Raw genomic sequence first — 16010 nt, 5'->3', positions numbered from 1 at the left:
CCCAACCATTTCATTCTGACTAGATCTCCAGAACCTCTTCTGTCACCCTGATGTCCTCATTCCTGATCCATCCTTGTCCCTCCCAGAGAGACCCTCAGCATCTTCATCTCTGCTTCCTGTCTTCCTCAGTGTCTCTAGGAAACAACATAGCTGCTCTCATCACACTTTTCTCCACCTTTCTGTCATGACTAGCTTTAGTGAAGCAGACCCAGACGCTGGAACCCAGACGGAAAACGCAGGTGAGTGTTGAGGTAAGTAAAAGATTTATTTCTTTTCTCCGGTGAGGTTTGAAGTTGTGACAAGGCAGGTGACTGGATCGTGACTCGTGGCCATGACATCAGTAACAATTCTTTTTCTTCAATATTCTTACTCTTTTTCACCAACTTTGATGATTCAGCCTCACCTATGTGGAGGCATAGAAAGCACTTTGTGAGAAGTTGAGTTCATTTTCGTCTCCATTGATGTGGCTGTGCCCATCAGCCACCCAGCTGCTGCAGATCTTTTCCAATGGCGGCAACCATGACTACCACTAGCTTCCCACGTGGCGCAGACAGGTCATGTTTTGATTTTTAACTAGAGCTACTCCTTAAGCTCTTTAATCTGATCAGAAAAAGCCACGCTCCACGGTCTCTTGGTAGTTTTTTTTCACCTAACCAAACAAATCACAGTGAAAGACTACAGAAAGAAAATCAAATGACACTTTTCAGAAAACACGTTTAAGATCTACAAATGTACAATAAAACAATATTACCGTGTGCCCTCTGCTCAGACTTTAAGGAGTTGCTAATGCATGCTCTGTTCCGTCTTCTTCCAGATGTTCTCTCCTTTTTTTGCTCGTTACACTAATGCTGCCCCTCCTGGTTCATTATGATCCATGAGCGAGCATGGACAGTCCATTTTTCAGTTCACCATAACAGCTAGGCAAAGAGACACAGTAAATGTAAAGTAAATGTAATGATTAATGAGTCGTGGCAGAGATGTGAATGTATCTGCTGTAAATTAAAGTATTGTTCACATTTGTCGCCGTGTTTCTGAATGACTTGTTGGATTGTGTTTATTCCCATAATTATAGATAGATAGATAGATGACTTTATTAATCCCACAATGGGGAAATTTCATTTCTGTGGCAGCAACACGACATTCAGAAATAATCACAAGGACATCACAAATGACATTTATGTCAAATAATTAAAAATATTACTAAAATTATTATGAAAAGTTATTATCAAAAATGAGATTCTTATTAAATAAAGAAATAAATATTAAATAAATACAGCTGCAAAAGTGTAAAAAACATGCGGTCTGCAAAACATGTAAACTGTAAAAAAAACATCACAAGTTCACACCAAAAACAAACAACTGTTCAGGAATAAAAAACAATTTAAAATTGAAAAACAACAACTACAACAAAAGTAAATGAATAAATAAATGAGTGAATGAAAAAACACCCTGGGACCGTGGAGTGTCACTTTGACACGGTGTTGTACAGTCTGATGGCTGTGGGGAGGAATGACCTGCGGTAGCGCTCCTTCTTACACTGAGGGTGCAACAGTCTTGTGCTGAAGGAGCTGGTCAGCGCCTCTACAGTTTTGTGCAGGGGGTGGGAGGGGTTATCCCTGATGGATGTCAGCTTAGCTAACATCCTCCTGTCCGCCACCTCCTCGATGGACTCAAGTGTGCAGCCCAGGACAGAGCCGGCCCTCCTAACCAGTTTGTTAAGCCTCTTCAAGTCTCTGCCTGCACTGCCCCCCGCCCAGCACACAACTCCATAAAGGACCACTGAGGCCACCACAGTGTCATAAAAGGTCCTCAGCAGCTGTCTGCACACGCCAAAGGACCTCAGTCTCCTCAGCAGATGAAGGCGACTCTGGCCCCTCCTGTACAGAGCATCCGTGTTGTTGGACCAGTCCAGTCTGTTGTTCAGGTGAACACCCAGATATTTAAATGTGTCCACGACCTCAATGTCTGAACCCTGGATGTTCACCGGTGACTGTGGTGGTGAGGACCTCTTGAAGTCCAGGATCAGCTCCTTTGTCTTGCTGGTGTTAAGCAGCAGGTGGTTAACTTCACACCAGCTAACAAAGTCAGTGATGACCCCCCTGTACTCCTGCTCATCCCCCCCTGATACACAGCCCACTATGGCACTGTCATCTGAGAACTTCTGCAGATGACAGTGGTGGGAGTCGTAGGTGAAGTCTGATGTGTACAGGGTGAACAGGAATGGGGAGAGCACAGTCCCTTGAGGTGCCCCCGTGCTGCAGACCACCACATCAGACACACAGTCACGCAGCCTCACAAACTGTGGCCTGTCTGTGAGGTAGTTGATGGTCCAAGCAACCAGATGTTGGTCCACACCTGCAACCTCCAGCTTCCTCCTCAGCAGTGATGGCTGAATTGTGTTGAAAGCACTGGAGAAATCAAAAAACATGACTCTCACAGGGCTCCCAGGGGCCTCCAGGTGAGACAGGGCCCGATGCTGCAGGTAGATGATGGCGTCATCCACCCTGATGCCTGGTCGATATGCAAACTGCAGCGGGTCCAGTGCTGAGCTCACCTGAGTGCGGAGATGGCTGAGGATGATCCTCTCCATAGCCTTCATCAGGTGGGAAGTCAAGGCGACAGGTCTGAAGTGGTTTGGTTCCGTAGGACGAGGTACCTTTGGAACCGGAACCAGGCAGGAAGTCCTCCAGAGGACTGGTACCTTCTCCAGTCTGAGGCTCATATTAAATATGAACAGCATCACCACACAGAGCTGGTCTGCACACTCCCTGAGGAGCCTGGAGGTGATGCTGTCAGGGCCTGTTGCCTTCCTGGCCTTTGTTCTCCTTAACTCCATCCTAACCTGATTCAGGGTGAGGCAGAGGGGGGTTGGAGGGTGGGTGGGCGGTGGCTGGTCTGGTGCTGTGAGTCGTTGGGGGGGTCCCTTTGCTTTTGTTGGAAGAAGGGAAGAGTGGACTGTTTGGTGCTGAGGTGGTAACAGCTGCAGCTGGGAGGAGACGCCTGAGCTGGAAAGGTGTGAAGGGGGGGGCCGTGTGGGTGGAGACTGGGGGCTGGGCAGAATCAAATCTGTTAAAGAACAGGTTCAGTTCATTTGCCCATGCTTGGTCACCTGTGACCTGGCGACCATTTCCAGCCTCAGCATGTCCTGAGATGTGTTTTAGACCCCTCCACACATCACAGATGTTGTTCTGTTCCAGGCGCTGCTCCAGCTTCTTCCTGTAGCAGTCCTTGCACTTCCTGATGTTGTATTTCAGGTCCCTCTGTACTCTGCGTAGCTCCTCCTTGTCCCCAGAGAGAAAAGCCCTCTTCTTCTCATTCAGGAGGGTCTTCAGCTCAGGAGTGACCCAGGGCTTATTGTTGGAGAAACACTGCACTGATTTTGTTTGCACTGTGTTTTCCACACAAACATTCACATAGTCCGTGATGCAGTCAGTAAGACTGTCAATGTCCTCCCCGTGTGGACTGCAGAGAACGTCCCAGTCTGTGGTGCTAAAACAGTCCCTTAGTCGCTCTGTTACCTCCTCAGTCCAGATCTTCACCGTTTTAACTTGTGGTTTCTGCTGTTTCACCACTGGAGTGTAAGCAGAGGAGAGATGGACCAGGTTGTGATCAGAGCGTCCTAAAGGGGGGAGGGGGGCTGAAGCATATGCATTCTTGATGTTAGCATAGAAAAGGTCCAGAGTTTTTCTGTCCCTCGTATGACAGTTCACATACTGGGTGAAGTTGGACAGGGTGGCGGAGAGGGGGGTGCATGCATGGTTAAAGTCCCCAGAAATCAGGATCAGGGCCTGTGGGTGTTGTGTCTGCAGCTGGGACACGGTGCTGTGCACGCGCTCACAAGCGACAGCAGCGTCAGCCGACGGAGGGACGTAAACAGTCACCACCAGCACATGGGAGAACTCCCGTGGAAGGTAGTACGGCCGAACGCTGACTGCCACCAGTTCAATGTCCTTGCTGCAGTGCTGTTCTTTCACAGTGATGTGGTTCGGGTTACACCATCTGTCATTCAAGAACACCGCCAGACCACCGCCTTTCTTCTTTCCGCTCTGCGCCGCGCTCCGGTCCGCCCGCACCAGCGTGAATCCAGTAACTGAGACCACAGAGTTTGTCATGTCCTGGTTGAGCCACGTCTCTGTGAAACACAGCAGGCTGCTCTCACGGTACACCCGCTGCTGCAGACGCATGAGCGGACGTTTCCATAGTAACGGATGGTAAACATGGCTTGTACCTCCGTCTTCTCTCCCGGCGTTTAACTCCAGCTCTGCAGCCTCGACATTTTCTCCGTATTTCAGCTGGAACATCTGGCTTTCCAGCGAGGAGAATCTCAACTCGACCAAGAGCTAACAGCTGATCTCAAGTGTAAACAATGGAGCTGCATCCTAACGCAGTGTTTTTCAACCAGTGTGCCGCGGCACACTAGTGTGCCGTGGGAGATGGTCAAGTGTGCCGTGGAGAAATTGCCCTCATTAATCATTCACTGATCTAAAAACATTTCCCATCTCCAGGATATCAGCTCTTTGTCTTCAATCACCGCCTCACCGTCACTTTGTGTGCTTGGTGACATGAGTGCCATCGATATAGAAGAAGGATTAGCATCTATCATTTTCATAACTCTTTGTATTGCCAAAAAAACTATTTTAATAAATTGGAAAAACAAGAAAAATATAAACATAAGTCAACACCGAAATCTGCTGTTTGATCATATCAGCTTGGAAAAAATGTCAGCCCAAAGTTCAAGTAACTTTGAAAGAATTCAGTCTCTCTGGTCTCCTGTGGTTGACTCCATGACTTAGGGGGTGGGGGGCTTGGTCGTCGCTGCTCCTTGCCCTTCTGCCGTGGTTTGGGGTGGGGGTCGGGGCTTCCGGTGCCTGGCGGGGGCGGTGGGGGGCTCCGTTGGTCGGGGGGTCGGGTCCGGTGCCTGGGTGGGGCGGGCTGGGGCGCTGCGTGGTCCTCTGGGCTTGGGTGTGGGGGTGCGTGGTGGGGGGGTGGTCTGGCTTGGCTTGGGGGGGGGTGGTCCCTTTGCCTGTGCTGGGGGGGGTTGGCGGGGGGCCCTGCTCGGGGGGGGGGGCCAGCGGCGCCGGATGGGCTGCCCATCTGCACCTGGGGCTGGGATCGGCCCTTCCCTGGCTCTGGGACGGGACGGGACAACCCTCTCGGGGCCCCCGGTCGCTCTGGGTGTCACCCGCTTCGGCTGCGGGGTCTGGGGTGGGGTGGGGTGGGGGGCTTGTCGGCCCTGTCCTGTGGGGGGGCGTTCTGGGGGGGAGGGGGGGCCCATTATTGGTACGGGTCGGGGGGGCTAGCGGGTCGGGGTCTCCGCCGAGGCAATCAGTGGTTGCCTCGGTCGGTTGGCCTCCTCGGTCCCGTCGAGGCCTGACCAGAGCTCCTCTAGGGCCGGCGTCTGGGGGTGGGGGCCCGGGCTTGCTCCGGGGGGGGCGACGCTTTCTGGCTCCTCTCTCTCTGTGTGGGGTGGGTGGTGCCGGGCCTGGGGTGTCGGCGCCTCCGAGGGTGGGGCCCCTGGGCTGGGTGGCCCTGGCCCCTTTTTCTGGGGGTGGGCTGGGGGACGGCTGTTTGACCACCGGGGGACAGTCTACCAGCTGTCCCCAACTTACCCCCTTCCTCATATAACCTCATATTAGGGTGAGGGGGTGGGGGGTCTAGCCTGCGATGCGCCTTGGGGGGGGGGCTACTTGGGAGTGGCCCCCCTCCTATGGTTGCTGTATGGAGTGGGCCCCCCCTCTTTCGGTTTTATTTGCACCTTAGACATGTAGGGTCCTTGGTAGGGGGGGTGCTTGGACATCACTGCAAGCAAGCAGCAGATGTCCTCCTGGCACCCTACCCGCCAATTTTAACCGCACCTTAGACATTTAGGGCCCCTTGGTGTGGAGGGTGAGGGGACATCACTGTGAGTAATCAGGAGATGTCCCCTTAGTGCCCTACTCGCCAATTTTAACTGCACCCCCCTTAGTACACACACCCCTCCCCCTTCAATATATAAATTCCAACATAAACACACACACATGCACACAAACACCCTCTCAAACACACATACACGCACACACATTTTACAAGGAAGGTGGGACCTAGGTCCATCTGTCCCCTACCCCTTCCCTGGTGGGGGATGCGGGCCCCTTGGCGATGGCGGCCGTGTCCCTTGGGTGCCGGCTCCCTGGGCCCGGCGGTGCTCTCTCCGCACGGTGGGGGGGGTTCATATTACACCTGAGCCGGGGGTGTTCGTGTCCCTGGGGGGTGGGTCCTGGTCCTTGCCCCTGGGCGCTGGGCCCCGCCAAACTTCCAACATGGCCGAGCCTGGTTGGGCCATATTTATAACACCCCTTGTGGGCCGCCCTTTTTTCCCCGGGGTTCCCCCCTCCTGGGCGGGGGCGGCGGGCCCCTGCCTTGCTCCTACCTGGACCAACCGTGGGCCGGGTGGGTGGCTGCCTGGAGTGCGGAGCGGGTCTCCCTTGGGGGGTCCTGGCTCATACCTGGGGTCGGGGCGGGGGAATGCCCGGAACTCCTGGGTGGTGGTGGGGTGCTCGTCAGGGGCTGTGGGCGTCCCTCTCCGGTGGGGCCCTGCGTTGGGCTCTTCCGGCGCGGCGGGGGGGCTGCTTTCCTGGCTGGGCTGGGGCGGCGCTCTCTTTCCCTCCGCGCCTCCCTGCTCTCTGGCTCTGGGGGCCTCGCGGCGGTCCTGCTGGCCCTGGCCTGGGTGGCGGTCTTGGTCGCCCGGAGGGCGGTTGTTCCCTGCCTGTTCCCGTATGGCGTTGGGGGAATTCCGGCTGCCGCTGCTGCTGCGGCGGGGGTCTGGGTGTGGGGGTGGCTGGGCGCTCCTCCTCCTTCTTTTCACATTCCACCATCCATTTTAGAAGAAAATAAACACTCACTTGAGCACTGGTGTTAGCTCACCTTTGCACTAATAGTTTGCATGATTGAATGAATGTATGAATGAACGTGTGATTGCGGGCGGGCGGGCGGGGGGGGGGGGGGGGGGGGGCTGTCGATCAATACAGCCCATGAATTTCTGTTTTTTTTTTTTTTTGGATGCTGGTGTGCCGCGGGATTTTTGTCAAGGTTAAAGTGTGCCGTGGCTCAAGAAAGGTCCCGAGGCCGGTTCAAAAAGTTGAGTAAAAATAAAAAAACAAAAAGCAAAAGTAATAATGTTCCTGTCCTTTGTCGCAGAACTTCGTAATAGTTGTTGAAAAATACAAAAAACACAAATAAGGTGGAAGAAAATATAAAAAAGTCAAGGCCCGTTCACATCGGGACGAATATTCGCCAGGCGTTTTTCGCCACGTTTTTTGTGTTCACACCCAGGCGATTTTCGCTAACGATTTCATTCCCTGAAATTAGATGGCGCTTAATGTAAACAGAAATACTCCTGTACACAAGGTGGCGCTGTGCAACTTTACGCTTCTTAAAGTCGCTTTTCACTCAGAAGAAGAGAGCAAGTATTTACGCGCTTGTCAGAATCAAACAAAGAAAACATGAATATTTCAAGCACCAGTAGCTCCAACTGGTGCTTGGTTCGGGGATATTTAAGAATGTCCGTCATTATTTCTTCGCGGCAGTGTAGACGCTACTTGGCGTCTATCTTCTTCGCTGGTATGTGTGCTCAGCAAGGCAGTTTTGTGTTTGAGCGCCCCCAAGTTGTGTTTTACTGTAACTTCAGAAGCTCCAGACACGTGTGCAAAAGCGCCGTTCTCATTGGTCGAATAGATTTCGACGCGACGCGTCAAAAAAACAAAACAAACCTGAGGCGTTTTTTTTTTTTGACGCTTTGACATGTGGCGTTTTTTCGCGTCGGTGTGCACACTCTCATTGGTGCCCTTTGTTTAGTCACGAGGCGTTAAACGTCGGCGAAAATCGCAGGCGAAATTCGTCCCGGTGTGAACGGGCCTTAAGGAACACAAAAAGGTAGAGCTGCCCAGATAAGCTGCCACACACGCGGCGCCATGGTAACATATATGTATAAATAATATAATAATAATAATATAATGCTCCTTTGTTGTGACACATTTGTGGTTAGTGTCTATAACGTCTCACTCACCCCTCCTCTTTTGTCATCCGGGCTTGGGACCGGCAGTGAGTTTTTTTCCCCCTTTTTTTTTCTTTTTTTAATGTTTTTTTCGTGAAACAGAAAATCATAATGAGAACATGAGTGAGATAGTCAGAACATGGAACAGTTCTTTATGCCCAGAGCCGAGCTTTTAGTCTGCACTGCTGTACACAGGAGAGAGTTGGTGCATGCTCCTTGCAGACATATTTCTTGCTAAGTGTGTGTCCCAGCAGACATACAGTCAGCCATGCTGAAGACAAAGTCATTATTTTAGCTCTTCATTTGAGAGATGAGATGAGATCAAACTTTATTTATCCCACGATTCTCCGGTTCCGGGTTACAGCGGGCTGCGTGGGGGCTCACGGGGGCGGCTATACAACTATCTTCAAATGACTTAAAAAGTTGAATTCTCCAAAAACGAGAGCTGACCATGGCCCCCAAGAAAAACCAGGAATACGAAGACCTTAAAAAGATTCTTGATGATATCAAAGTTACGTTGTATCTTTGTTGTGTGCTTTATTGATACTTTATGATTCTTTATTCTGTCTGATAAAAGCAATGAACCGGATGTTGATAAATCATGTACTAAAATGGTTATAGTATAACGGGATGGGATTATATGAGTTCACTTCCTTCCACTCCCTTTCAAGCAATATTTATTAATATGTCTAATTATCCTAAGTTTGATTAGTTACTGTATGAATGTATAACTGATGATTATATTGCTTTGTGTATTATTTCTATTTAATTGCTTGAAATAAACCATTTCAAATCAAATTTAAAATCAACAAATGATGGGGAAATTCTGTTGTCTGCGGCAGCAGCAAAGTGACGTTCAGCAAAGTAAAGTGACTTTCAAGTGTTACAGTTCAACATTATAATATATAAATAACATAAAATATATAACCATCGATTGAAAATATTTTACTTGAGATGATCATTTTAGAGGGGAGTCATGTTTAGTTGGAAAGACTTGGAAGTGATCAACTCACAGGACTACATTGGCTTCCTCATTTTGGCAGGATTTCACACCTCACCATGAGAAATATCAAAGTTCCGGTGGGAATACAGCACACCGCTCCCGCGGGAGATGGTCAGCTGAGGAGAATAAATGTCCCACACCTACATGCGTGACAGCTAACGGGGCTGTAACATTAAACACGTGTGAGCAACAACACGATTAAGACGTAGATACACTTAAAACACGTGTGGAAAATGCAACGATAGACGTGTTTAAGATGAACCAGCGCCCTGGGGGTGGGGGGCATGAAGGTGAAGCTGCAGCGAGACTGAAGGAGAACAGGAATTAGGAGTTGTCCTTAACATTCAATTTAGTTTTAATATGCCTCTCCCCCTAAGTATGATCTGTGATATTACATCTTTTATAATTGTCTCAATGTTTTGTGATGGATGTAGCCTTTTTTTAATCAGTTGGTATTTTAAATTATTTTAATTGATCAGGAAGCATGTCCCATAATGCATTGTTTTGTAGTCTGTAGGGCAGCTTTCAGTCAGTTCAGTACTAAATTTCCAGCTGTGTTCGCTCAGGTTGGGGTCTTGCTTCCGCCCCTTTCTGGTGATATTTTTGTTTTGATTGACAGGTGATGTTAGAGCAAAAATATGTCTCACACCAGGTGATCTGTGCAGCGTTGCGTCCATCTGGGGGATCTCAAATTATTGTGCATCTTGGCTGCACCTATTTGGTGTCACCAACATGAATTTCCATCCCCTAATATTTACATACATTTAAGTGTTGTTTGAAACAGCACATTGTAATTTCTGCATCTATTATTAAAGTATTTATTCGTAATACAGTGGAAATGATTAGATTTGGTTAGAATGTTGATTTACGGTATGCGCCCCTAAATTTTCCGGTTGTGCCCCTAAAATTTTCAGTTGGGGGCCACTTTGCTCCTAGTGAAAAAAGTTAGTCTGGAGCCCTGGAATAGCTGCAAAGGTCTGGCAAGCCAAGAAAGCAGCTGGAGTTTGTCAGTATTCAGAAGGTTAACCTGCCCCCTATTAGTGCAAAGTAATATCAGCTGGTATAGTCCTGATTGATGCCTTTTAAAAAGGTTTCTCACCAGCAAGGTGTTAGACAAGAAGCATTGCATGATGGGTAAAAGCAAAGAGCTGTCCAAAGACCTACGCAACCTTATTGTTGCAAAACACACTGAAGGCACTGGTTCCAGGCGCATTTCTAAACTTCTGAAAGTTCCAGTGAGTACCATTGGGGCCATCATCCGGAAGTGGAAAGAACACAGCATTACCATAAACCTGCCACGACCAGGTGCTCCTCGCAAGATTTCAAACAGAGGAGTCAGAACAATCATCAGAAGGGTTCTCCAACAGCCCAGGACCACTTGTGGAGAGCTTCAGAAAGACCTGGAATCAGCAGCTACCGTTGTTTCAAAGAAAACAATAAGTAATGCACTCAACCGCCATGGCCTCCATGCACGCACACCACGCAAGACATTTTTGAAGAAGAAGCATGTTGAAGCTCGTTTGGAGTTTGTGACATATTTGGATAAACACATGACATTCTGGGAGAAGATACTCTGGTCAGATGAGATCAAAATTGGACTCTTCGGATGTCATAAGACACAACATGTTTGGAGGAAAATGGCACCGCACATCATCCCCAAAACACCATCCCAACAGTCAAGTTTGGAGGTGGGAGCATCATGGCGTGGGGCTGTTTTTCAGCATGTGGTACTGGTAGACTTCATATCATTGAAGGAATAATGACTGGAGAAAAGTATGGAGACATTCTTGATCAGAATCTGCTGTCATCTGCCAGGCTGCTGAAGATGAAAAGAGGGTGGATCTTTCAGCAAGACAACCATCCCAAGCACACAGCCAAGGTAACACTCAACTGGTTGAAGAAAAAGAAAAGAAAGAAAGCTGCTAGAATGGCCCAGTCAATCACCAGACTTGAATCCAATTGAAAATCTTTGGAAAGAACTGAAGATCCGGGTTTACAGAAGAGACCTCCGGAACCTTGAAGATTTGAAGGCAGTTTGTGTGGATGAATGGGCCAAAATCACACCTGAGCAATGGATTCCACTGGTTTCTCCATACAGGAGGCGTCTTGAGGCTGGAATCACCAACAAAGGTTTTTGCACTAAGTATTAAATACATTTCAGTAAGCGTGTGTAACACTACAAACAAAATTTGAAAGCCTTACAACCCACAGGTCCGTTAGTTCCTTCTTAAATGCTGATTATAGTGGATTCTTTAGGTGTATATGAAAGAAACAAAACCAGGCAGACCGAATGGGATTCCACTCGCCTTATTCACAAATATATATATATACACACAACATACCCCAAAGATCAACAACCCTTCACCACCCTACACACATACACCCCAGTCTGAATGTTCCGTATTCCCCTGTGTTTTTCAACCTTTTTTGAGCCACGGCACACTTTAACCCTGACAAAAATCCCGCGGCACACCAGCATCCAAAAAAAAAAAAAAAACAGAGATTCATGGTCTGTACTGATCGACCCCCCCCCCCCCCGTGCAATCTCACGTGGATTTTTGTGATAATTGTGGCAGAAAAAGCAGGAAGTTGCAGCTGTTTTTTTCTAAGAGATGAACCACCAGCTAAAGACGAGCTCTAGCTGGTATTTTTGTTAGAACTGAGCGACTTTATCAGCAGAATTAAGAACAAGGAAGTGAAGACTTTAACCACTTCTGATTGGTCAGACTGATGACATGTGATTAAGCCTTCAAGAATGATTGGTGGAGACAGTTAAAGGGGCGGGACTTTTCCTTACACAGTTATAGCTGCAGCTAAATCGCGGTACCGTGATTCTTATCAAAATGTCTTTAATAGAATTAAATAAACACAAAGAAAAAGTAATTTTAAGATCTTTTATATTCCTAACTACTCAGTGTTTTATCAGGGCCAGTTTTGATGAACAAAGAGCTGATTTCCTGGAGATGGAAAATGTTTTTAGATCAGTTAATGAGGGCAATTTCTCCACGGCGCACTTGACCATCTCCCACGGCACACTAGTGTGCCGCGGCACACTGGTTGAAAAACACTGCACTAGGCCACCAAGCAACCTCCAAGACTCGTAACAGGGTTTTTAATTGACCCAGATGGCCCCCAAGCGGGTTGTCGTGGAAATATCTGAGGAACTCTGCTCTCAGGGTTTTGGGAACCACCAACTGGTACTTCAAGCCTTGGTCTCTTAATGGTGCTCGCCGATACAACACTCCTTGATGGGTTTCAAAACCTATACGATCTGGAGGATAACCATTGAGGTAAGATTGACGTAGGTCACAAACTGTAGGATCTTTGTCCTGTTCTTCTGCGATTTCTGATAAGGTGGCAGGTAAGTCGGAGAAAACTTTGCTCGAAATCTTTAAACACGGTGCTGGGTTAATGGTAACAGGTGATATCTCCGGGCTAGGTCTGATGACCAAAGGTTCTATGGCTTGGGATAATGCGTCAGGTCCCATATTAAGGCAGCCTTTCCTGTAGAGAACCCTGAATTGAAACTGCTGGAGACGGTAGTGCGTAGGGTTTTAGGGGGGTGGCTGTGGCTGTGAGTGCGTGGCGATCCCTGGGTTGCTTAGGTCGCGTGCCTGGGCTGGCTTGCGGAGACGGGGCGCCGGTCGGGGGGTGGCCGACTCATGGGTCCCGGGCTTCTGGCCTGGGGGGCTCTCCTCCCCTCTCCTGGTCTGGCTGGTCTGGCTGGGTAGGATCTGGCTCCCTTTATGAACACACGGTTCACGTCGGCAGCATGCATGTATCTCCACCCCCACGTGCACACTGCCACACTCCCTGTCTGCTTCATCCCTCCTCCTTACCTACAGTGTATTGATGGACAGTTTTTTTTTTTCCGCTCATCTTAGTGTCAGATTTTCACCTTTGATGTAACATTCGTCTTTCCAGCAGATCTGGTATAATTGTTACAGCTTAAATTAATAACTTAGTCAAATCAGTGCTTGTATCCCCCACCTTTTCACCTTTCTTCCTTTTACTCTCTTCCACCCTCCCCTCACATTCTTCCCCTCTCCCTCCCCACACACACTAAATGTAACAAATAAATAAAAAATAATACGACAAAAAGGGGCTTATACAAATCTACACTCTAGTTTCTTGAAGCTATATAACCTCTTTTTGTGATAGTAAAACTTGTCCAACACAAAAAGCCTTCAGCTCTAATCTGTTTGCTCAGCTGTTGGACAGAACAAGTTAAAAGAAAAAAAAAAAAAAAAAAAAAAAAAAAAAAAAAAAGAAACTGCTGGAGACATAGTATCCATCTCGTGAGTCTTGATGACGTTTTAGGGCAATTGAAGGCCCAGGATAATGCTGCATGATCTGTATGAACTGTAAACTCTTGTCCTTCCAGATAGTGTCGCCACTTTTCTACGGCCCACACTACTGCCAGACACTCCTTCTCTGATGTTGAATAGTTCTTTTCCGGACCCTTCAACACCCTGGACGCATAGGCTATCACCTGCTCTCCTTCAGGGGCTTCTTGTGTAAGAAAAGCTCCTAGGCCCACCTTGCTGGCATCAGTATGGACCTGAAAGGTTAGACGCCCATCAGGTTGCGATAAAATGGGAGGACTTTTTAATGCCCGTTTTAAAGTATCCATACTGGTCTGACACTCCTTTGTCCAACACCATTCAACTCCTTTCTTTTTCAGGTGGTTCAAAGGAGCTGCTATATCGGCAAAACGAGGGATGAATTGGTGATACCAGCCTGCTAGACCCAAGAAGCGTTGTAGCGTCTTGATGTCAGTCGGAGTAGGGAAGTCCGTCACCGCTTGGGTTTTCTCCGGATCCACCTCCACCCCTTTTTCAGACACCAAATGTCCCAGGAACTGCAGTTGTCTTTTAAAAAAATGACATTTGGTCATGTTTAAGCTGAGGTTAGCAGATTTGAGTTTGTCAAACACAGCCCCCAGGTGTCGCAGATGGTCTTCCTTTGTTTTAGAGTATACGATAATGTCATCTATATAGACGAAGCACACCTTTCCTCTCAGCTCAACCAGGACCTTCTCCATCAGCCGCTGGAACGTTGCAGCTGCATTTTTCAGTCCAAATGGCATGCATCTGAATTGGTATAGACCCAAGTGTGTGGTGAATGCAGTATATGGGATTCTGTGTTTAGACATCTCCACCTGCCAGTATCCTGCCTTCAAGTCTAGGGAGCTGAACCATGAGGCGCCTTCCAGAGACTCCAAGATGTCGTGGATTATAGGCATAGGATAGGCATCAGGTAAGGTCTTAGCATTCACCCTCCGGTAGTCTACACAAAAGCGGTAAGTGCCATCAGGTTTGTGTACTAGGACCACCGGGGACGCCCAAGCGGACTGGGATGGCTCGATGATGTTATCACTAAGCATTTTGGCTACGTGTTTCTCGATGATTTTCTTTTTCATAGGAGAGACAACTCATCAACATTCTGTAGGTACAAAGAACTTAATAAAGAAGATATTTCTCCAGCTGAATCCGACCGACGAGTAACAAAAGGTCCAGCAGTGAAATCTGGCTCTAAATCAGACGGGGCATTTGGTGAAATCCGGGTTGGTGACGCTTCATTACTACCCCTGTCACCCTGAATTGCCATTTTAAAGAAATAAACTTAAATGTTCCAAAAAAACAAAAACAACAACAAATCCACTATTTTACAAAGAGTGTCCCTGTTCAAGTGCCATATGTAACACTCTACAAACAAAATTTGAAAGCCTTACAACCCACAGGTCCGTTAAATTCCTTCTTAAATGCTGATTATAGTGGATTCTTTAAGTGTATATGAAAGAAACAAAACCAGGCAGACCGAATGGGATTCCACTCGCCTTATTCACAAATATATATATATACACACAACGTACCCCAAAGATCAACAACCCTTCACCACCCTACACACATACACCCCAGTCTGAATGTTCCGTATTCCCCTCCGCTCCTGTTGGCGTCTTCCACCCGTACCTGCGGAAGCAGTCTCAACTAGCGCGGGGTTTTTGAAGGTTCCGTCCGCAAGTCAGAAATCATAAGCCTTACCGGCTCCGTTGACCCACGATCGTCCCCCTTAAATCGGAATGTCTGGGGCCTCACCCCCAAGGCAGAAATACTCCCATAGCAAAGATACACAATCCGATATGGAAAGTTGAGGTGCTGGGCTGAAGTCGCGGTTATGTGGCTCAAAATCCTCGTGTTGCGGCTGATGCTGACTCGCTCTGAGCATGCCCTCCTCTCGAGCTCCTGCCCGGTCTGGTGTTTCTTTGCCGCGTCACGTTTTCCCATCATTCCACACCTTTTGTGATAGCCCAATCAACCGTCACCTAGGTGACGGTACCACCATATTTGTAGTCCATGAGCTTTACATGCTGCAGTCCTCCACACGCCCACAAACATTAAATCAATCAAGTAAACAAACACAAAACACTGGACCATTAAACTTAAGGGCTATCATACGGAAGGTATACCTTATTTTCTCTTTTCCCCACAGTAGAATAACCATCCTAATAAATATGTGGCAATGCTACACGTGTTCAATACTTATTCCCTGTGTCATTTCACTTTATTACACATAACTTCATTTATGGACATAAATGTTTGGATTTCTTTCTATGTGTGCATTACATGGGTTTATGCCGACATCTGGTGAAAATTTAATGGCAATAGCTGGCAATAGCATAGAGAAATGATGACACGTTCAATACTTATTTTCCCCGCTGTAAATATATTCATATCTACACATTCAGTGCAGATACATATACGTTTAGCAGTGAAGGTTTGGTCAGTGTGCAGTAAATGTGCAAATGCTGCTGAGATCATTTCCCTTTCTAAATAAAAATGTGTTATTTCCTCTCCCCTTCTAAACCTAAATATAATTCTTCCCAAGAGTCTTTCACAGTTCCATTTCTTCAGTAAAATGTGTTTTTTTAACCCTTGTGCTATCTCAGATGACCCCCCCCCTTCCATTGACGTGTTC

At 47.9% G+C, this 16010-nt stretch overlaps 1 long non-coding RNA gene across 1 annotated transcript; it reads right to left on the bottom strand.

The window, feature by feature from the left end:
* Positions 1–749: 749 nt before the first annotated feature.
* LOC144995469 (uncharacterized) lies at positions 750–15140 on the bottom strand. The gene is made up of 2 exons (XR_013658993.1): positions 15005–15140; positions 750–917 (listed from the first exon to the last, which is right to left on the bottom strand). It is a non-coding gene; the product is annotated as an uncharacterized LOC144995469 (long non-coding RNA).
* Positions 15141–16010: the final 870 nt, after the last annotated feature.

Source organism: Oryzias latipes, chromosome 11 (genome assembly GCF_053564925.1).
Source record: "Oryzias latipes strain Hd-rR chromosome 11, Olatipes_Hd-rR_3.1".
NCBI classification, from domain to species: Eukaryota; Metazoa; Chordata; class Actinopteri; order Beloniformes; family Adrianichthyidae; genus Oryzias; species Oryzias latipes.
This window is presented reverse-complemented; position numbering and strand designations above follow the sequence as displayed.